Genomic DNA, 23,934 nt, shown 5'->3' on the forward strand with positions numbered 1-23,934 from the left:
CAGTTTCTGCTTTTACCCCTCCCTCTCCTGTTTTGCCCTATGTTTTGATGTAAGGTGCTATCGGACATGAAGCTAGTACCCAAATCTCACAGAACACAAATGAGTGATGCCTCCTTTCCCTCACTGTCATCATCTACCCTATTCTGCCAGAGCATCAGCTGCTGCAAATTGGCTTAAGGTCACTTTCCTCCAGTGCAGATGAGCAAAATTACATCAGTTGATTGACCTTCAGTGCAGCTTGGTGTGATGGAGATTTAGGGGTTTCAGGAGTTGGAGTGTGTAGCAGAAATGCTACAGCTGAAGTAGCAGAAGTGCCACAGCTGAGCCATGTGATTGAGTGATTGGTGGGAAGACAGGTCCAACTCAGGGAATCAAACCAGGGGAGCTCAGTGCACCTGAGTGACCAGAAGCGGAGCAGCCAGGATCCAGCCCTTCCCAAACCTCATTTAAGGGTTGGCAGGGGAGGCAAGGGGATTTTGCCGGAGATCCTTGCATGCCTGCGGCCTCCTAAGGGTAAGTAGCATCTTTTCTTTATTTCTGTGTCCATGGCTGTTGCATTTGAGCAAACCCTTGCTTGCTGCAGCCTGGGACCTTGCTAGTCTGCTGTTATTGCTCTACTTTCCATCATGTTACAGTGTGAAAGGAAGGTGATTGGATATTTCCGTGTCTTCCTGTGATCATTTTCATTGCTTTAAAATGTGAGTGAGGGCAGGTTACTTATTTTTGACATGTTTCTTGGAAATGGAGCTTTTGCTGGAGCTTTGTTGTGGACGGGTGGAAAAATCAATGGCAGTGAGGGCTTTGTAATGGGAGCGGTTTGTGCTTCAGCACAGATACTTCCTTTCCCATGTTCTGGGGAATTATGTGTGGAAAGGAATGCAGCCTCCAGAACTAGCTGTTACCTTCTTGTGTCAGCCAAGAATGTTGTTAGTTTGAATAACGTTATGTCCCACTTAATGCATCTTCAGTGCTCAGGAGCTCTTTCTTACTATCTAGTAAGGTCTAGATGAGAGAAACTTTGAAAAGTAAACTAAAAATCAAAGCATTCTGCTGAATGACACACGACAGAGGCTTTTTTTAATCTACCTATAGAGGTTTGTTGTGCTGTGGGCTTTTTATTTAAGATACTATCCGAGGTTTTTTTGTTCATAATTGTGATAATGATTCTCTTGTTCGGTTTTATATTGTTATTTTGAATATGAATCAAGCACTTGTATCTCAAGAATGCAGAATTTTGGCTTTCCCTCGCTTTCTCCAATGTATGGTAATGTTAGCTTAGGATCTAACCTGTATAGTTGCCCTAGGGGAAATGACACACACACACAAATCACAAATGTAAGTCTAAACACAGCAGAATGTTGTTCACTGGAGGCTTTGTAGAGAGATAACCTGTATGCTGTCTGCTATTAACACATCTCTAAGCAGTTGTGATGCTTTGTCAAATTATGCATAAGGAAAGCCAGTTTCCAGTCAACCTGTTGTGTGCAGAAGCAACTCGAAATCAGCAAACTCACATGTTTTGACTCTATACAAGCAAGAACTAGCAGTGGGCTTTGTCTGAAAATACCATATCAGTGACCGTGATGTTTAGGAGTTTCAGAGATATGGTACTTGACACTGTTTTTCCTGGAGATGGTGGGCAGCCTTTTTTCTATCTTTGAGGACATTTTACACTGCAGGGAGTTGTATCAAGGTAGTGGTAGTGTGTTCTGAACATCAAAATCCATGTTGGGTGAACTATGGCCTCACTTTTTCTGAGTGGTGGTATCTTTTATCTTGTAGAGCATGGGAAACATAACAGGAGGCAGAATGAAGGGAAAAAGGCATTGCTAGAATAACTGTGATTAAAATCAAGCCCAGCGTTCAGCCTCTGGTGTATAGTTCTGTTTCTTAGGCCTGTTAAAGCAGACTCTCACTGTTGATAAACCTCCTGGCAGAACTTGAGTCTGAAAGAGTCTGTGAAGAACAGCAGTACAGCTGAGGCAGCACCAGATACTGGCTTCTTGGCTTTGTTCATTACCATTTGTCTTGCCATAGTTCCTTAATGGAGTGAGGCTTGGTTTCCTGACTTTAATAGCGCTGTTACCTTTGAACTAAGGTACCTTTGATCTCTTCTTTCCACTGCTTGTTGATGAAAGGCCTGTGAGCAGAAATTTTGGAGCAGGATCACTTCCCTCCCCCTGCTGCCCTCACTGCTTTAGGTGCAGCCCAGGATTCTATTCTGGTAGAATAGGTCACTCTTGGGGCAAGAAAAGGAGTCAATTACTTCTGAGAGCAGTCTAATTTCTAAGGTGACATGAGAGTTGCATGAATATTTACAGATTATGGTTTACCACATCCTACGGCACAAGGGAGAGGGAAAGAAAAAAGCTGATAACAGAATTGAAGTAGTGAGGTGTTATAAATTTTGCTAGATAGCAGCAGCATCTTGAGAAGAGCTGAGGAATTGGGTTGCTTTTAAGAAGTTAGAGCTATCTTGTTTTTTTTGTTTGTTTGCTTTTTAATAAGTTCTTTGGATATATTCGGGTCACACTTTCAAGCTTTATTCTGCAACCCTGAGTGCTAAGAACTGATCTTTCAGAGTAAAACTAGGATTCCTGTGTCATCTCTTTCAACCACCAAATACTGTCAGATATATAGTGTAATTATGAGAGATGCCAGTTCTTGTGGTGTTCCCATAAGGTAAGTTTTAACAACTCCCCCTGCACTTAAGCCTCCAATGTAACTCATACTCTTCATCTGGTGCTTTTGAAAAGCTGGCATATATATATACAGCCTGTGATGATGGTGGGTTTGATGAGGAACTGGTGGTGGATATTTCCATACCTGGCAAGGACTGTTTGTGGTATCTACAGTTTGCTTCCCTTCCGTGAAGCTACATGATCTCCCTGAAATCCTCACTGCGTGTAGCTGATCCAAATGCTATGTAATCCCTCTGCAGTTTGGTTTGTTTTGAGTCGGCAGGGCACTTCTAGTGCTTTTAACTCCCATATTGCACACCACACCTGTAGGGGGCTGCTAATCTAATTTCAATTCACAGTGGTGGTAACAAGCAGGTCACTGATGGAGTTAATGTCAGCTGCTCCACTAATTACTGTAGGAAAGTGATCCCATCATCCTGAATGAAAACATATAACTCTAGCCTACAAAGCACTTTCAAGGACTAATTCAGTTAATGCTCCATTACTGCTTCATTTGAGCTGTGTGGTCCATATCCCAAAGTGAGGCAGTAAATTCCCAACCAGTTCAAGAGCTGGGAAAATGTGCAGACAAAATTGTTGCATACATTATTGTGCATTGCTTTCTGTTGCGGTTAGTTTGTCTCATGGGGTTTATTTTGAGAGCTGCTTTGGTAACACTCAGCTTATAGTAGCATTAATCCTCCACTTTGCCTTGAAGATATGTGCCAAAAAAAACCCCCACAACTTGTGGGCATGGATCTGATCTCTCCACTCCTTTGGCAGTGAAACACAAAAAGACAGTACACTATTGCAGTACCTTAAATGTTTTTGGGAGCTCGGAAAACGTGATGGTAGCAGGCTGCACAAATACTCATAAAAAAAGTAGAGGAACATCTTGAAACATGTGGGTAGATATACTTGGCCTTACAGTCTTCCCTCTGCGTGAAAGTTTCCACAGCAACCTCAGTTCTCTCACTACCTGTCCTCATTAAAAACTTCCTCTTCAGCTTTCCTGTAGGTACTGAAAGGCTGCTGTAAGGTCTCCCTGGAGCCTTCTCCAGGCTGAAGAGCCCCAGCTCTCCCAGTCTGTCCTCATAGGGGAGGATCAACCCTCTGATCATCTTTGTGGCCCTCCTCTGGACTCACTCCAATAGCTCCATGTCCTTCTTGTGTCGAGAGCTCCAGAACTGGACACAAAACTCCAGGTGGGGTCTCACCTCAGCCTACTGATCATGCTTCTCTTGATGCAACCCAGGACACGGTTGGCTTTTTGTGCTGCAAGTGCACACTGCTGGCTTGTGTTGAGTCTTTCATCAACTGACACCACCAAATCCTTCTCCTCGGGGCTGCTCTCAAGCCACTCTCTACTCAACTGGTGCTTGGAATAGCCCTAGCCCAGGTGCAGGACCTTGCACTTGGCCTTGCTGAACTTTGTGAGATTAGCATTGGCCCACCTCTAATAGCTGCTCAAAGGGAAGGGATGCCATCCAGAGGGACCTGGACAGGCTTGAAAGCTGGGCCCATAACCTGAGCGTAGCTGCTCAGCTACGGTAAATGTCATAATAAGAGACCTAACCTGTGTTATTTCCCATCTGCAGTCCATGCTAAAGACATAGGCATGTGTGAAGTATCTTACCTTCCTTAGCTTACTGTTCAGAAGGTATTAATTTTCTTCCCATTGAGGTGAGTGAGGATCCTTGTATTGATTTCTTTCAAGTTTCCTCAAGCTTCTTCCATCCATCCTCACTGTCATTCTTCCTGAAGCCCTGAAACTTTTGTGTCACCTTTAATACATCCAAATTGTTCTGGAGTTTTTTATGAACAAATCCTTAGAAGGACAGAAAGAAATATAGAGTGTTAGGGGCTATTGTCTGCATTGGTCTGGAAAGAGCTGTGTGCTCTAAAGGAGATGCATCCACAATGACAAATTAATCAGAACTTTGAGGTATCTGAACTTCCTATAGGCAGATGCTTGTTTGCTTCCCATCTGAACTGTATCAAAACTGACAAGGGGCAACAGGCACAAAAAAAAAAACAACATGCAAAGATGTGAAAGAATTTTACTGTGAAAGCGACAAAGCACTGGAACTGGCTGCCCAGAGAGGTTGTGGAGTTTCCTTCTCTGGAGGTACTCAAGATCTGTCTGGATGCCTACATGTGCGACCTGCTGTAGGGAGCTGCTTTAGCAGAGGATTGGAGTCGGTGATCTCTACAACTTTCTTCCAACTTCTACAATTCTGTGATTCTATCTACCTAACAATTAGAGCACACTTATTCCATGTATTTCTTCAGTTTTTTTTAAGCTTGGGGAAAACCTCCTGCTGCTTGAAAAAAAAAAATAGGCTAAATATAAATAGATAAATGCTTTTTGAGTGGAATTGTTTTGTCATTGCATAGGAGCTGCTGAAATGCATGGTTATAGATGAGGAGGGAAGGTAGCCTTTGTAACAAGGTATGCTACTGTTCCATGAAATGGGTGTATTCATATGGGTACAGTATAAATACCTTGTGTGAGAATGCTAGCTGCTGTCAGAATGAATATGGTGATACAGCCCAAAGGGATGAATGTATCTTGTTTTGCAGTACGTTATTCTATACAGCACGAGGTGTTTAGTGTCCCCTGTAATATTGAGTGTAACAATTCTGACTGATGCATATTTAGAAAGCTGCATCTGTTTTCCATATGGGATGACGACAGCTGTCTTCATACAAGCCCAGCAGCTTACATACCACTAAAGAGCCAGGGCTAACACTCGGAGCATGGCACGGTGCTGTGCCCCTTCCTGCCGGACGAGTGTTCATCCCTTTGCATCCCACAGCTTCACAGGGCTGCCTTGGCGCTGCTCCACTTGGCCTTGCTGCTGCCTCTCTAGGCTGCCTTTTGGCAGATGGCTGCCTGCCATAAGCACAGTGAGACCAGCGCAGCTGCTGAGTACTGACCCAGGCATAACTCAGCAAATCTAACTGTATCGAAGCACAGGCAAGCAGTATTCATCTGCCTGTGTGTGCTCATTTTGACCTTAGTGAAGGGAGACTGGTGCTGCTGCTCAAAGCAGATGGGGAACAGGAGTGTGGTAAAACATCTGTGAGGTCAATTGCAGTGGTCCTGCTGGACTCTTCGTATCCAGGAGCTGTGGTTCAGGGCATCTCTGTTCATTCCTGGCTGAGAGATGAGCTGCTGCTGGGGACAGTGCAGCACGGAGTGAGGGGAGATGGTGAGGAAAATGGGACCCTGCTTCCCATTAACAGTTTGTCAGCCTTGCTCTGTGGCTTCCTGTACTTAAATCCTATCTGCAAACCATAGAGTTTGTCTTCCATAAAATGGAGAGATTTGGCCTTCTGCACGGCTGTGTTATCCAACAAAATATACAACGTGCTCACAAAGGTGCTGTGCTCACGAAGGGTGCTTTGGGTGCATGCAGGTGAAGTGCTGTGTGTGAGGATGACCAACTGTGGAACAACTGCAAACGTGGGTTTGACAAACTGTCTGTACAAGTCCTGATTTTCCTGCCAGCTTTTCAGTCTTTTGCTCCAAAAACTGCTGCACTGATTACTGTGTCACAGTACTGATCCCAGGCCTTTCTGTGCTTTGCTGAGGTGGGTCCTGGCTGCACTGTGGCTCACTGCAATAAATGGGAGCAGATCTCATCTCCTCACAGCAGGCCTGGCCTGGGAAGAGGCTGGGAGAAACAAATCAGAGTGACAGGACTGATAGCGGGTATGTAATGGGTTTTTAGGCAAAGGTTTCATCAGTGTAGATGGCTCTTGTGTTACTGGGGGGCTAAAGGCAGGTGAAGGGACACCAGCTTGTGTCCACACCCTTGCATTACCGGAGGCAGCACAGCCTTGCATTTTGAGTGTTTGTGCTTCTTACCAGAGCTCTCTGAGCTTGCACTGTTTCTCCAATTGCATTGCTTTTCTTCCTTTATTTTCAACTGATGTATCACTTCTGAAGTGTTAAGCCTCTTGCAGCCACCTGAGGTGCTTTGGAACGTCACTTCTACCAGTAATCTTCCACCTTCCAACATTTTACTGGTAATCTCCTGGATTTCTGGGAACCTTGATTCCAGTGCAGACACATACTCTTTATTATGTGAGCAGCAAGCCTGCTAAGCTCTCACTGCACACAGGACGCCAGCCTGTGTACACACAGCTTAGCCAGTGCTTTACAGATGTACTAATGGGTGCAGCGGGATGCTGCTTTCCTGTCTGCAGTACTTATCAGGTGGATGTCTGGAGGAGGAGAGATTCAGCTGCAGTGAGAACTCTGGACTGGACTGCCTCTATATGAGGGAAGTGGTGACAGGGGCTTGTCACCAAGAAGTGTCCTGATGTGGACAGGGGGTGTTGAGTGGTGATGCTTTCCAGCAAACTGTGGGAGGGCCAAGAAAAAAAAAACACAAGGTGGCTGCCATCACTGTTAGCTGGTGGTTTTATTTCTGAAGGAGAGTAAGAAGCCCTTAGCTACCCATTACAGCTACGCAGCATCTCATTGTGTTTCATTCTGGCAACCTAAGGGAGTACTGTGACGTGTCCCTCTGTTCCTTCCCATTGGCATAAAGAGATATCAGAGATGGCAAAAAGGTCTCAGTCACCCTCTACATAGGCTGGGGTCTGGTGGAGGGTTGTCTAACCCTCAAACCTCCAAGCACAAAAATCTGCTGGAATGGTTAAAAGGCAACCCAGGAGCACTGTGCTCATCACAGCACCTGCCTGTTCCAGTTTAGTTCTCTGCTGTTACTTCCATTGTGTGTGTTTGGGAAATAATTTTGACTTCAGCATTGATTGTGGCTGCTAAACGCCACTGCTGTGTTATTCAATTAACTCTGCAAATTCCTGTCCTTAAAACGAGGTGTCTGTGGCAGGGTCTGCACCAGCAATAGGAGAGGTGGGAATTGCTGCTGTCTGAAGTGACACAGGTAGTCATCTGTACAGGCAGTACTTTGAAGTTATCACTTCTGCCAGTGAAATATAATGCATTAGATTTCATCTGATCACAAGGGAGGCTGTTATTAAATGCTTATCAGTGTAGTGCTTTTGACTGAAATCTCTCTCTTTTTTCATCACACCCTTTTTCCTCACTGGACATAAAAGACAATGGAGGGGAGAGGGCCAAGCTGCTCTTCTGCACACAAGAAGCCAATTGTTTTTGAACAACACATCATTCAGAACCATGGGAGACTGAGGACAGTGGCAGAAGCATGAATATACAAAAGTGTCTACTGTTAAGGCTACAGCTTTAAGTGTTTAAATTCAAATCACATTCCCATTTGAGGTTCTAATTTATACCAAGAACGTACACACAAGGGTTTCAGTGTTTTATATATAATTCATCCGACTTCTCAGGGTATTCCTGGTGGTAGCACATCAGAGCTGAGTGAAAGTGAGGCTTGCTTTCCTTGCTATACGAAGCCAAAACATGGCAGTAGGTTATTTTGGTTTGGTTTGTTTTTATGTGCACTGTGTTGGTAAATAGAGCAGCCTGTCATCTCTGGACTCTGGCTTTCCAACTGCGAGCTTAGTCCTTGGCTCGGAACACTATTGTTCTTGGACCTTTGCCTTCAGCTGAAAGGCTCAGATGCGGGCAGGAAGAGGAGGAACCAAGCTAAAAATGAAGTGAAATAAAATGCTGTTTATTGCTATGGAGGAGATAATGTTTTCCTCGATGTCTTGGCAGTGCTATCTGCACAGGCAGTGTGGACTGGTGCAGTCTGCTTTCACATGCCAGAGGTGAATATCTGCATCCCTGAGTGGCTTCCTAATATTTTGCACTGTGCTCTCGCAGTGTTTGGTCATGCAGGTCACAGCAGCTCCACTTCCCATTGCATGTCAGGCAAAGAGTGTTTGCATTGCAGATGTGAGAGGCAGGTCAAGCTCTTTCCTGCTCTAGTGTCCCTCAGTGCAACCCTGTGGTGCCTGCTCCTACTGTGGCCCTCAACTGATGGAGAGATGCTGAGATCTGATCGGGCCTTTCAGTTGAGACTGCAGCATGTAGCACTTGTACATTCGTCTCAGAGGAAAAATCTGTTCAAAAAGCTCTCCCTGCCTCTATGTACTCACCTTCCCTACTGAGCATCCTGTAGCGCAGTGAAAACTATGACTTCATGATGGTGAGGGAAGTATTTCTGCACAAGGCTTGCTGCAGTGAGGCTGCGCGTGCAGAAGCTGAGCAAGCGCTGCGTCATCTGCACGAGCAATGAAAGCATCCCTATCTACATCAATGATATGTAAACTAGACATGAGGAAATTGGCAGTGGTCAGAATTTAGAAGAAAGCTTCCTTTGGTCATTAATGCATTTTAAGCATTATAGTGCATGCCATTAAACATCTGCTATGGAACACTATTGGTGCTGGCTACAAGTCTAGGAAAACTCAGTGCACATACCCTGCTTCAGCCATGTGCTACTTGTGCTCATGAAGTGGGACAGTTGCTGTGTCACTGGGATCCCACAGGAGCATCTTTGTGGAAAATTCCCAGCCCTGGCATTCTATTTTGGGTATATAACTAGCACATCCTGTTTCTTCAGTTAATTTAGAAGACAAGGCAAACCTGCTTTTTCCTGAATCGCTAAAACCTTGGCGCTCCATTTGCAGTGGTAATGGATAAGGTGTAGTCAAGTTTCCTCCAAGAACAGCATGTTATTAAGAAGCAGGCGCTCATATTCTGGTTTCAGGAGCTGGAGTGAAGGTGGAGGGCAGGCAGGCAAGTCCCTTGGGCAGAAACCTCAGACTGGGCACTGTTGCCCTGTTGCAAAATGCACACAGCTTGATTTTTTTTGTATTTGCACCCTAACATAGGGCTGTGCTTCAAGCATTTTGTGGTGAACTCTCATGACCACGAGAAGGACTTCTGTCTCAGAAGCAATGGATAACTTTATTCCTGCATGGGCAGCTGCATTAATAAAAGATGCAGTCTCTTCTTACAAACTTTCCTTCATTGAGCAGAGAAAACCCAGCAGTGGTTTTAATCAAGCACATGGATGAAGCACAGGACTTACCCATCTAAACCCAGCAGCATTTGTTTGTCTCTGTAGGAAATGGGTGATGAAAAAAGATTCCTGAAACAACCCTTACCATCACCTTTTTTGACTAGCAAGCCATTTTGTTTGCCTTGTTAGGGGCATTCCATTACTGTTGTTGCATTAAAGGGCTGCTGTCTGCAACTGCAGATGGCTGGAGAAGTTTGTGAACTCCAACCATGGTATGAAGGGGGGAGAGAAATGCTATTGGAAGGGAAATCCTACATCAAACCAACCTCAAAGTCAATGCAGGAATGAGAGCAGCACCTGGAGGTGTGTGCTGATCAGGAATGGGACCAGACCCATCATCCGTGCTAAATGAGGGGTAGAAGTGCTGCAATAGAAGGTCTGCCTTGCTGCAAATACAAGGGCAGATCCACGTCAGTCAGGCTGCAGGATGTGATTGAAAAAATAAAGGCAGTGGACTTCACCCTTTCCATGAGTTAGCTCCATGTCTTTATGGCAACTCTGTTCTACACAGCACCGCTTAAAATTTTAAACCTGTTTGAGATGGATATGACGACCACTTTAATCACTTGTTTGCCTCGTTTGATTGTGTGGCATAACTCACTTACATCTTTGCAAATTACATTGATTGGCTTTCTCTTGTGTTGTAGGAAAACCAGGAAGAACTTCTTTAGCAGCAGCAGTTTCTCACGTCCTGTACTTCACAGTGTTCAAACCAATTATCACATCTGTAACTCCATGCAAATGTTTCTCTGTTACAGTCACCACAGAGAATAGAAGACTGCAGTTATTGTAGATGTGCTGTCTACATTCACTTGTATCCTAACAAATGCCTGTAGAACTAACTTTAAAGGATCTGGTGTTTCTCAAGTGCTTCAGATGGTCTTCAACTAATTTCTCTTGGTTTGTTTTAATGCTCATGTGAAAAACTCCTTCTGTTATTTCTAACTCATGACGTGCCGACAGCCAGCATGGTGCTGAAAAGCACACAGGAAAAGATAGCAGGGAAATTCCTAAGAAACATAACTGAGTAATGATGCCTCTGCTGCAATAGAATCATAGAATATCCCAAGTTGGAAGGGAACAGTAAGGATCACTGAGTCCAACTCCTGGCTCCACACAGGGCCATCCAAGAATCAGATCACAATTTATGAATTTGAGGCATCACTTCAGTAACACCCAGCTAGTGAAATATTTAGAGCAAGTTTATAAAGCATAGCCAGAGAACAGCTCTAAGTGGCAAATCTGTGAGATGTGCATCCGCCCAACGTTCTCCAGATATGACAAATGGAGCTGATTTCCAATAAAGACTAATTGTATTTTCCACTGAGTTGAATAGCTAAGTTTCTATGTGCCCTTCAATTGTATTTTGGATTTGTATAAGTGACATCCCTGAAGATGAGGCAGCCAGCTGACCCATAGCAAGGTGAGCCTCACCTTCCCTTGCAAACCACCCTGTCGTTTCACTCTTGCATTCAAAATGCTGCTGAGGGGGTGGTGGTGGAGCAATGCTGCCAGACTGCACAGTGCTGTGGGTTGAAGTCGGGTTTGATGTACACTGATATCATTGATGTTGCGCTCGATTTGCTGCATGCAAGCAGTTCTGCCCAACCATCCTTCTTTTACTGAAGCCACTTCTCTGTGCTCTGTATTTAATTCTGTCACCTATGCAAGGAGAGGAAAAAAAAAGGAGCTTGGAGGCAGATGTGTGGCTGACGCTACCGTTGGTGCTTGGCCTGAAGGATGAGCTGGAGGCTCTGACTGCCCCCAAATCAGTGCTGACATACGCAGGAGTGTTATGGTATCACACAGTAATGGATGGATATCATTCTTAACCAAAAAGGAGAGTGTCTGTTTTGGGGGCTTGCAAATAAATAAAGAATTGAATTTATATTTTTATGTAATCAGGAACAGTATAGGGAAAACTTTAGGGATAACTCCAGCGGTTAAATCTGTTTTTGAACTTCTGCCACAGTTTCTACCAATTTAGGATCTACCAATTTAGGATTGCCATAATTAGTTTTAAGGAAATTGTCATTTATGTATGATAGAACATCACTCACACAGAATCATAGAATCATTAAGGCTGGAAAAGGCCTCTAAGATAATCATGTCCAACCTATCCCCACCAATATTACCCATTAATCCCTATCCCTCAGTGTCACATCTCCTCGGTTCTCAAACACCTTCATGGTCAGTGGCTCTACCACCTCCCTGGGCAGCCTGTGCCACTGCATCACCAACTCTTTTTAGGAATAAACTTTTCCTAATACCCAACCTGACATGCAGTTCTGTTGCACGAGTCATCATTGTGCTATTCTAGCCCAGCCAGCAGGGTTGAATGCTTCAAAAATTCAGAAAATGGTTTTACAGATAGGTTGCAGCAAATTGTGATTATCTAACATGGAGGAACTGGTTGTCATGTATAGCTGCAATTTTGTGAAACACCACATCACATGTTTTCACAGGTGATAATGGGCTCTTACGATGTAATGTGGATTGATTTTTCTATGCCTTTGTCAATCTACTCTATGAAAGCTTCATCTCAGTTTAAGGTGTGATGAAGGATAGTTGAGGGCGTTGCACTGGCTTCCATTCTCTCACATTTGACTGGCAAATTTCCTCTTGCTTCTCCAAATGGGAGCCAACCTTAAACAGTCACTGGCTCCCAGCAGCTCCAAGCCCTGACTGCTGTGATGTTTGCTTTTAGGAAGCTGTGAAAAAACAATAAATACATCTACTCCTGATTTGAGAGTCAGAAGCATTTGATATGGTGATAAAAATGTTCCTGGCAGAATGCTTCAGTACATTGAACGCCCTAGCAGCTAGTTGGCTTTATTCTTACCAAGAGGTAGTTATACATTCATTTGTAAAACTGGTCGTGGGGTTGAAGAAAGTACTATTAGTCCCTTCTTGCCTCAAATAAAGCAAATAGAAAAATCAGAAAGCAAGCTATCATGTGGAGGTGTGAGGTTATTGGTTGGCTTATGAAAATAGTATGATTAGTAGAAAATTAAACTGATTTCACTTACGTATTTGAAAAAATCCAACAAGTTTCTATACAGAGAACCGTTTACTGAATGAGTCTCCACATATGCAGGTCACTGTACCTAGGTGAAGCTGCAAATAATAGTAACTGAAAAATGCATTGCTTCTCTGCCTGAAATTTGCTGCCTCCTTGAATTAGCATTCCTCATGGTAACCGCCTTGTCAAGCACACAGCCAATAAATAACACTGGTGGTATAAACACAGTGATGTGATCGGGAAGTTTAAGAAGGCTTAGCAAAGCCCTTTGGGGGTCTTTCAGTTTCTCACACAGGCGTTTTTTCCTCCCTGCAAAACTCCAAGCTATCTCTACCAGCCCACGTGGGAGAACACTGGCTTGGCCAACAATTCACCTCTATTCTACGGATTTTAGTCCCACGAATCATTTCCAGTTCCGCTTTCCTGTCTCAGGCAGTACTATTGCCGCTGCCTTCCAAAAGGGAGCAGGCACTATCAAGAATACCCAGTGTTGCTATTGTCAGTGTTAAATTGAATGAGAATAAAGTTGAAAAAGCTCTTTAATGTTCTCCTGGAAGCCTGGACTTGGGGGGGAAAAAAAAAAAAAAAAAGCAGCTTTTTCTACACTCTGAGAAGCATCCAATACTGGTCTGCATCAGGAGTAGGGTTGCTGAATGGAATGGACATTGAGATCAAGCCAGAAGAGTAATTTCTACTTTCCTGTCACATCCTCCTTCCTCTTGGGACTGGAAAATGAGCCCAAAACCTTAAGAAGCATGTCTTGTTTTTGCTGGTGGCTGCCAGCAAGTCCAGGATGCCCATGCGTCTCCATTGTTGTCCCCATCTGCGGCTGCTCCACATCTGATGGCCAGACATCCCTGTTTGGGCATAACCCACTGTGCAGGGACACATCCACCAGCCCCATACTGCTCAGCCACCCACATCCATCTCTTGGACAGTTCATCCTAACTTCTCTTCATTTGAAAGCAGAATTTTTGGGCAAAACTGCTGCCCCGTTGTGTGGTTCCTGGGCAATGTGAAGCGGTTTTAATGATTGGTTTTGAAGGATTTCCATATTGGTGATTCAAAACTTTGGGTACAGTAACTTTGGGTATATTGGCTTCCCCAATAAGCTAATGAACCACTAAATAAAGAGTAGCAGTTTCTATGCTTTACCCCAACCCACTGCAACTCCAAAATCCGAATTGCACCAAAGGAGGGAAAACAAATGTGTGGTTTCATATAGCCTCATAGATGCCAATAGATCAGCTTCTAGCTGTGCCACTTGTTGACACTTTTTTGTAGAGCATTCAATGCAGTTTTTGTTCATCATAAGAATTAATTAATTGAAACTCATATTGCTTGGGAGAGACTTGGCCTGGGGGAGCTCTGATGGATGTTCTGGCTAAAGGATGCCTTCCACACCTGTAAAAGGGCTGTCTGGGGAGCCTCGACATCTGGAACACTGAGGCCCCCAGGCAGGTTTTGGTTTCCCTGATGCCTCCCATAGTACTTACATGTTATATCCATGTGGGCTGAAGGCTTTTGTTTTTACCTCCAGATTTTGGCTGAAGCAATGGCCGAGGCAGCTGTGGTGATTGGAGACTTCATGCTCTCTCTAGGGGAACAGGAACAATGGAATTTTGTTGACGCAACGTCTTTTATGTATATACTGAATAGAAATAGATGGATTTTCAGCTGTGGAAAAGGCTGTCGACATGCCTGAGCTTACAAGTCGTATGGACAGCTGGAATCAGGTCCAGGCAGAGATTCCTGCTAGCTGCTACACGGATGTGTCTGTCCAATATTTCCAATAAGGCCACTAATCTACATTAATGTGTGCTAATAAAAAGATGCGCTGCCTGTCAGTCAGAAGGGTGACACCTGACATTGGAGCTCATATCAAATGCTGTTGATTTCTGACTAACTTTCAAAATAATAGCAACGCAAAACATCCATGTTTATAAAGTACAATGATCTATGGAAGAGAATAGCTGGAATATGAGCCAGAGACTGATTTTGATCTAAGCTATGCTGCTGTTAAGTCTGGAGTTACTTTGAAAAGAATAAGAGCAATGTAACAGAAAGTGGCCGTGGGAAGCAGCAGAAGTGCTCTGAGCAGGCACAGTCTTCAGATCAGATTTGCTAATATAGAGCACAAGTGCTCTGCTGAGTGGGAACATAGTGGTGGTTGCTTCTCTGCAGATGAGCACTGGTGGGTTTTAGAGCATCTCCATGGAAAATAAAACCTGGGAGCCCAGGTTCTAAACAACTGGGGACAACTGTGCTGGAGCCTGAATTCCCTTCTGGTCCCTTATCCCTTCTTGCAAGGGTTAGGGAAGGTCCCCCCATGGCAGAAGCAGTTCTTATTGCACATGAGTACCTGTGCAAAAGCTGCTATTGAATTAGTGCATCCAATTACAGACATTGCCACTGACTGTATGAAGGAAAATTATTCTGAGGCCAAATCCTAAACCAAGAAAGATGCCCAACAAAGTCCTGGAAAATTCACTTGGATAAGAATTATGTGATTGAACCTAGCTATTTCTCATTGCTGTTCTTCACCCTATTGTATCCCCAGTTATTTAACCTGAACATGAGCACAGATGTCCCCAAATGTATAGGGGATTTTGAGTGGTACACAGAGAAAATCTCAGTCGGGGATGAAAAATTTGTAAACTGCTGCTGAACTGTAACCAGTGCTCCATGCAAATGCAGAAATTGATTGTTAAGTATAATGTTCAGTGATAAGTGTTCTGACTATGGTCATTCTAGCAAATTGTAATATGTGGATGTAGTAAGATCAGAGGAATATTAGTTCCACCTTAGATCATCTCAAACTTTGATTCTAGTGGGAGATAGAGAAAATCTTTCCCATGAAGTTTCATACAACAACAAAACATGTCATTTTTGAAAAGTAAAAATAGTGTATGTACATAACAGAGAATACGCATCACTGACTTCTGATGTTTTAATGAACTCTGTGGTATAACCCTTGGACAGAACAGCTCCAATTAGCCAATTTAGGGTGATGACAGGCTCATAACTGAATCTCATAAAACTTTCTATTCTTTCTCTCTGTTGCATGTTCAGTACACTCTATGCTCAGGGCACAAATCACAGGGCTGAAGGACCATCTTTGCCTTTTCTCCAACTTTTTGTGAAAGCCAACAATAATAACCTAGAGAGGAGTAAGAAAAAGAGTGATGTGAAAGTCTGAAATTGTCCCCATGTTGCTGAATGTGGAATAAGGCAGGAGAAACTATGGGAGGGAAGATGGATGGAAGACAAGAGGCTGGAGATGGCAGAAGCTGGAGGAGGGTGGACCAACGGGAGTGGAATGAGATGCACAACAACAGTGTGCATGGCCAAAGCCAAGCTTGGTTTTGATGTCCAAGGCTCCGAAGAACCTCTCTTTCGAAGTGTCACTTCACTGTACTACAAACTTTGAAGGTTGTTTTGTTTTTTTTTTTGATTTTCAATAAGTGTTCAGAGTGCAATCTTCTATAATTTGGTTCTTGACTAAAACCAGACTTGGGCAGTGATCAGGACCCTTCCTGGACGTTTGTGTACAGGTACACATGACGCCTCACAGAATTGCTTGGCGTCCTTTCCACGTTCAGCACACCCACCACAGTAGCTGCTTTTTAGTGGGTCATAAATTCCCACCCATTTGAAACATCCTTCCATCCACTGCTCAGACTTGGATGCCATGGTGATGTTTGTCTACAAGGCACTATGCTGCATGTGTCTAAGATGCATGGGGACCAACTACTCAGCTGAATAGTTGTAGAAGCCTCTCAAGCACTCCGAGGGCCATTCCTCAGCTGGATATGTTAGCCTGTGTAGAGGTCTACCCTACCAGTCACATAAAGAATGTCATTATTAGCACGAGTACCTCAGACACCCAGTAGATCCATGATCAACAGGTTTAATGTCAGAGAACAAGCTGTTGGTGCTTTAATAGTGAAGTGGGTTAAAACCTCGATTACCCCAGATTGATGGGTTTTGTGATATGCCTAGGATTGGCTTAAAAAAAAAAGGCTTGCTGTACTCAACTACAGCCATTAGTGGCATAAGGTTTGCTGGCCACAGTGAGTACATGAATATATCAACTGAACAAAATGCTGCATGATCATTATGCTGCTCTTAATCAACTGGACGGCACCTATCTGAATGCAACAGATAAATGCACCAGATGGTGCTGAATAGTCTTTCTTCTCTCCAAATAAGGCAGTAATCAACAGGACATCTGAGTCCAGGCTGATTTTCCGAGGCCTCATCCATCTCCTGCTCTTACTCACAAGATTAGATTCAGTGCTAGGGCACTGAAGAGAACAAGTTTAATTCCACAGCTGGGAGTTTCAATGCAGTTGATCCTTCAGCCCTGCACGTCCTACCCAGACAATGAAGGAGTGAATTCTTGTTTAGAGAATAAACATGACTTTCAGTTACCCCTTTTCTCCCATGACTTTTATCCCTGAATGATGCCAAGGTCACAAGCTGTTACTTTTATCTTCTTGGTATGCCCTCATTTAATTTTTACATATCAGCCACTAAGAAACAATCAGCAGGAGACCTGCCAGCCCCCAGACACGTGGTGATAAGGATTTCAGAGTTTGTTAGTAAAAAAAAGTAAAAAATAAAAAATGTGGTTTGGGTTGTCAAAGACAGTACAACAACCAGACACAACTTCTTTGACAAATATTTTTCTAATATTTTCAGATATGGGATCTGTTTAAAGTTCTTGACTGGAACAGGATGTGAATTTTCCAGCTTGGTGCTGGAATACCATCTATGTGAGGGTGACTTTCTTCGGCTTGAGAAGATCATCAAAAATTGTTTTGCTGGCATGAAATCAGCCACTGCTATCTGCCTTGTACAAGGACAGCACACCTCGATTTCTCTTGCATGAGGAAAATTTCAAGTTACTTTGTGCGTGAAACTCAGACCAGTGGTAACTGTCTTGCAAACAGGCTGCAAAACCGTATTTACTAATACATCCCTATTAGGCATGGCCTGGACAGAGAGGACCTGGAATTCAGTACTGCTCTTTTAAGAGCTCCTATCATTACATAAAGTCCCTGGAACCGCTAACCTGGACTGCCTGGGTCACTTGATACCAGCGAGAGCATAACTGCATAGCAGTCTTCTGATTTGAAATGAAATTTGTTGATACAATTGACAATATTGACAGTAATTGACATGAAAGAGTTGCACAGAGAGCCTCGTGTAAAAGGTGTAAGATATTTGCAGTCCTGTTTACCCTATCCATAATCCCACTCCTTCAGTGGGAAAGGTGACCCTCTGATAGCATCTCTTCAAGCTGTCTTCCCTGCAACTGCTGTGGAAAGTTTGAAGTTTCCTCTTGATCTTGGACTGACCGCTGGGAGGGCATCACCTCAGGCTCACCAACCTATCTAAGGGAAGCCCAAAGATGTCTGAGAGCAAAGCAACAGCTCTTATGTTATGTCTCTAATTCAGCCAAATCATGATAGCTGAATGAAAGCAAATTTCTTTGGGGATTGTTGCAGAGATGCTGAACCCCAGCCCTCCACAGTGCAATGATGCTGTTTCCCTCTCGGTCCCTCCCTTTATCAACCTGCCTATCTTTTAGAGGAGCCTGTAAGAACCGGCTGCCTCAGACACTGTGTTGCTGTAAAGCACTTATGAAGGTATTTAGGTTAAAGATCGGCTAAGTAAAACCTTATATAGAAGTAAAACAATGTGCAGTAAGGCTGGGGGTAGCTTTCTTTCTTTTCTTTTTTCCTTTTTTTTTTTCCCCCATTGGTCTTTAATTCATACTTGTTATTTTGTATAATTATGTAAGTCCATGAAACCTTTGTAACAGAGAATGAACATCTCGTACTAAAATCAAAACAAAATACTTCCCATTAAAAATCCTCAAGATCTCTTTAAGCAGCAGAACGTTCAGGCAGATATTCAAATCCAGGTGAGAACTCGACCTATTGCCATCTGCCTTAAAATTTTACAAGTCAGTATAAAAACGAACCACAAATTCATTTCAAGTAGTGCAGGATGCACAAACACAACAAGTTGAAAGCCAATTGTTAAACAAGCAAGTGCTCCCCTAATTGTGACTAGAACAGAGCACCATAATACAAGGTGAAAATAAACAGAAAGCAAACAGAACACCATTGATTGAGTCCTTCATTATCTAGCATAGCTTTTAATGGAGGAACCTGCATGTGTGCCATTGCTCTTATCTCACTAAAGGCAGTATGCACACACTGTAAAAATCAGTCTCTTCATTTTCTGCTTGAAAAGATCATTGTGGGGGAAAAAAAAATTGTCAGGGAGTGGAGGTCATGCTGATTTATTGGCAATTAAACCTGCAGGATTTCTGCACTCCTTTCAAAACAAAGTATCTCTGGGTAATTCAGCCTGGCAGATTACATAGTGGGCTATCTACTAAAATGCATGAATCTTTTTGTTTGTGCACAACAGAAACAATTGACTTGGTCTTATTTAGGAAATTGCTATTATTTTCTGTAAGGTATTTCTATTACCCATGAAGAGAAGGAGGTAAGTTATCTCTTAAAAATGCAAGATTCTCTCCAATAGCAGAAGTGCTGGTTTTATTTCTCATCCATTGTTAAGAATAGAAAGCCCTCAGATAAGCTTCCTCCTGCGTAAGAGTATATAGATGGCTCTGCAAAATGCATAGCAAAATGCTGAGGGAGACCACATTTGCTTTACTCCTGTCTGATTTACCCATTCTTGAGGAGGTTCTTCTGCACAGGTTTTGACACCAGGCTGATCTTGGGTCTGCTTTTCTAGCTGTATCATTTAGAAATCTGGCAAGTGTACCTTTAATTGACACAGCTGAATAGCTGGCAAAATATACACTATTCTGTCTTGGCAGAACCGTCTCAAGCAGGTTTGGGCTTCTGTAATTTTCTGAGATAGCGTTCCAAAAAAATAAATACAAATATAATTGATATTCCCACTCTCATATCAAGAATGTCAAGGTCTTTCTAACACAGATAACTTACTGGCTCCAAGCAGTTTTAGATATCCAATGTTTTAGAGTCTCAGTGTTTCAGTGGACATCCAAAATATGCACACTGGTTCTTAGAAATGCAGCATGCGGTGCAGCAGGGATACTTCAAGCAGAAGTCAGCTCTGGACACCTTTCCTGTCAGTGTGGTTGTATCACACTTCATATGGTTTGTAAAACACCAATAGAGTGTTATTTACTCTCAGAATGATATTGCCACTATGACTTCCTTTATAGATATTTGCTTGTCTGAGCTCTGGGTCAACTCTTTAGAGGTAGTGTGTGGTGAAGGGTGTGTTTTGGGAGATGTTTGGTGATCCCCCTTCGATCTTAGAGGGGATTTTTAAGGGAAGAAGAAACAGAGAGCACATTGAGTCCCTAAAATGAGGGAGTTATGGCTTGTCTGAATGTAGCTACAACCAGTCTGGAACAAGAATCTCAAGCACTGAGTCCAATTCAGGTCATAGCAAGAGATGAGGGAGAGCCGAGGTGTCAGGTATAGAAATGGTAAAAAATAATGCATTCTACAGCATCCCTTGTGACTTTGCCCAGAGTGAGGGAAGAGATCAGATGTAGCAGATGTCCACTGACACAAGCAGGAAGTTACCATGTGGGAGCTGTTTAGGCAGGCAGACCAACCCAAAGAAGCAGGAAGTCCCTTTGAAGTCATCACTTCAAACAAGTTGTCGATGCAAATCTGAGATGCTCCTAGCAAGCAGAAGTCCTGGAAGAATCAGGTGTCCAAGCAGAGCCAGAACAGCATTTCTCTAATGGCAAGCAGGGATGGAAATCCCTGGGCAGAAACAAAGGTCAGCCACAGCACTCTTTCACTGCTTTGGAGGAGGCAGTGCTGTTCCTAATGTGTTAGTGCATTACACAGTGATGTACGGCTGTAGGTTACTGCGACTAAAGGGACAATGGTTTGGTGATGCCAGGTGAGGAGACACTGTAAACTCAGGTTGAAAGTTCACATATGTTGCCAAAATCCTAGCATGGTATCGTGGGCTTGTTGGCTCTGTGGCAGTCTTACTGTCACACGTCTGTGCCTTTCAAACTCTTGCCCCTGTGCAAATTCTCTGCTTACCCTTCCCTGCTCTCCAGCCTCTCAGGCTGTAAGTATTCCTACACACTGACACCTTCCTCTCCTTGCTCCTCAACTGACAGACTGCACAACACTGCACAGACCTGGCTCCAGAGTCAACCTGTACCGAAGTGAGAGCCAGCTTCACAACGTGGAGTGCCCCTGCCCTTCTGCAGACCAGCCCAGACCTCAGGACTTGCTGTGTCTCATGGAAAGCATCAGTCCTGCAGGTTCTTGCTGGTAACAGACAGGGCTGTGAAATCAACAGCACCATTGTTGTGCTATAAATCTCAGGGTCCAAGCGGTGAATAGTTTGCCACTAAGGAAAGCCATTTTAGCAGTCTCATTAATGCTTTCTTTCTTTTTTTTTTTTTTTTTCTGGTATCTCTTTCTGGGCCTTCAGCCAGGTCTTTGCACTTTGCCAGCAGATCAGCATGGTGCTGGCTGCACCCTGGCCCTCCCTTGGTCCCCACTCTGTTCCATTTGGGAAGGACATGCTTCATCAGGTATGGCTGATAGGCCCATAGAGAGTCCTTCTCTCAGGAGAGCAGAAACGGTACAGGAGCCTGGAAGGGGACACTTGGTGAAGAGTCGCCCAGGCACAGCAGCTGTGATTGTCCTCGAGTGGGCAGTGCCTACAAGGACAGGCCTGGAGCAGAGCAGCAGCAGCAGCAGTAGCCTTCACTCAGTCTGCTTGAGCTCTGAGTGGGTAACAGCAGAAGGAGGAAGGGGGGTGGGCACCTCCTGCCACTTCCTCAGTATCTCCCTCCACTCCACCTTCCCTATGCCTCCTGCAGCCACCTCTGGAGCTCTGCAGGAAGCAGTATGAACATCCTGGGGAGCTGTGTGAAGGCACCATAGCCCACATCTCCCCTTTATTTTGAATGTCTGCTTTCTTGTTATGTCTATCAGAGGAGCTCAGGCTTTCTTAGTTGCTGCTTTGCTGTAGGTTTTCTTCAGCAGCTCTCATTCTTGCCAGCATGCAGTAGAAAACCAAGATGCTCTGGAGTCCTTGTGACAACGCTCAGGGAGTGAGAGGGAGACCAAGGCAGTGGAACAAGGTAAATTGCAGCAAAGAAAAATTTAATTGCTTCAATCCTAAATTTCAGAACAAACTGCTTTCAAGGATGTTGCACAAAGCAGGCTGGCAGGTCAGCCTCCATGCTGCAGCTCCTCACGGCTGAGCAGATGAGTGGCAGGGCATCACAGGTGGCCTTGGCTCTGCCCAGCACTGCCACTCCTGGCCCTCCACCATCTGCTCCCTCTTGCTCTCACGAATTGCCCACAGGATGTAGCAGGCAAACTCATAGTGAAGCAAGGATGAAACTCAGTGGTGACACCAAGCAGAGAGGTGAGAATGGACACCATCCTCAGTGGCTAGCAGCAGTGCTTTCCTGCAAAATACATGGAAGTATCCCTTTCAGGTGGCCAACTGGCACTCTCTGACTTTTGGCTGAGCCTGCTTGCTCTGCTGAACTTTTAAAAACGCATGGCTTCATAGTCCACATGATGTGGGGACGTGGCAGCACAGGAAAAATATGGAGATTTTGGAGAGGATCCAAAATGGAGGGAGGGCATGAAGATGCTCAGAGGGCTGGAGCGCCTCTCCTATGAAGACAGGCTGAGGGAGCTGGGCTTGTTCAGCCTGGAGAAGAGAAGGCTCCAGGGAGATCTCATTGTGGCCTTCCACTATTTGAAGGGAGCTTACAATCAGGAGGGAGACCAAATTTTACATGGGCAGATAGTGATAGGCCGAGAGTGAAGGGCTTTAAACTTAAGAGAGGGGAGGTTTAGCTTAGATGTTAGGAAGACATTCTTCACTCAGTGGTTGGTGAGGCCCTGGCACCGCTGCCCAGAGCTGTGGGTGCCCCATCCCTGGAGGTGCCCAAGACCACACTGGATGAGCCCTGGGCAGCCTGAGCTGGTGGGGGGCAGCCCTGTCCACAGCAGGGGCTGGGGCTTGGGAGGTGCTTTAGGGTGCCTTCCAACCCGTAGTTCTATGATAAACAGAGAGATGATTCCAGCAAATGCGTGGTGGGGGAAATGAAATCCTTGAAATGCTCACACTTCCCCATCCTCCCTCACAAAAAGAAATTGCTGCAATGCATCAGGGGCGAGCAAAGGCCGTGCCCTACAGCAGGCAGGGCAGCCTCGCAGAAGCTGAACAAACTTTTTGCAGCAGAACTTGTTCCTGCTGCCTGTGAATGAGTTCCCAGCTCCTATCATTATGTTGTAAAGCCACGAGTGCACGCAGCCCTGTGGGCTCTGCTGAGCAAACAGCCCTGCAGAGCTGAGAGCAGGAGGCACGGCCGTGCACAATGCAGGACATGGCAGAGCAAACATGGCAGCGTGCGGGCGCTGCAGCCCTATTCTTTGTGCAGTTGACATAAGGAAACAAACAAAAAAAGAAGCGGTTTTAAACTGTGGGGAAGGAAAGCCCCACGCTGTGTTCTTCAGGATAAAAAGAAATAGGCAAAAAAGAGGCAAAAGCGCACAGTTGGGCAACCAGGGATATGAGGGAAGAGGAAAGGGAAGTAAAACTGCAAAGATCCACGTTTCTAACTTCGCTGCGTGCGTACGGGGGGCGTTCTCTTATTGGTTTCTTTCTTTAGGAAACGAAGCCGGGCAGAAAACTCGTGCCAAGCGGCCGTGCATCCCTCCGAGAGGGCCGCCCCGGCTCCCGGCCGCCCCCGGCAGGGCGCTGCGGGGCGGGAGGCGGCGAGGCGGGGCGGGGCGAGAGGCGGGCGGGCGGCCGGTTGCCATGGGGAGGCGGGGAGGGAGGCGCCGCCGCCGCAGCTGCTGCTCCCTGACACATCCCCCCGCTGCCATATTGTGCCCGCGCTCCCGGCAGCACGGCTTCATGACCGCGGTGAGTGAGCGGGGCGGGCAGGCAGGAGCGTCTCCTTCCCATCCTTCCCCGGTTTGTGGTGGTTGGTTGGTTGGTTTGTTTTTTTCTCCCCCTTCTTAATATTATTTTTGGAGGATCCGAAAGGTTTTCACCGGGAAGCGGCGCGCGGCGCCGGGGTGGCAGCGCGGGGAGGGCGGGCGCCCCGCGGCTATCGCGTGACGGAGGAACGCGCCGTGGCCACGCGGCCGTGCCGGGCGGCGCCGAGCGCACAAAGCCCGGCGGCGCTGCGGGGTGCCGGCTCCGGGCCCCGCGC

The 23,934-nt window shown here is 45.1% G+C and overlaps 1 protein-coding gene across 13 annotated transcripts in view; it reads left to right on the forward strand.

The window, feature by feature from the left end:
• Window positions 1-23,934, forward strand: part of FOXN2 (forkhead box N2) — a 96,672-nt gene that overhangs the window by 43,094 nt on the left and 29,644 nt on the right. The window contains exon 1 of one of the 13 annotated variants that reach the window (XM_042826297.1): window positions 23,554-23,642. The exons of 11 other annotated variants lie outside the window; for them this stretch is intronic. The gene's annotated coding sequence lies outside the window, so the exon portion shown is untranslated. Of the gene's footprint in view, window positions 1-23,553; window positions 23,643-23,934 lie in introns of those variants that run through there. One more of the 13 variants, XM_042826304.1, reaches the window with a different exon arrangement.

This window comes from Centrocercus urophasianus, unplaced genomic scaffold (genome assembly GCF_019232065.1).
Source record: "Centrocercus urophasianus isolate 14NV4802_14NV808 unplaced genomic scaffold, USGS_Curo_1.0 seq_10, whole genome shotgun sequence".
Taxonomy (NCBI): Eukaryota; Metazoa; Chordata; class Aves; order Galliformes; family Phasianidae; genus Centrocercus; species Centrocercus urophasianus.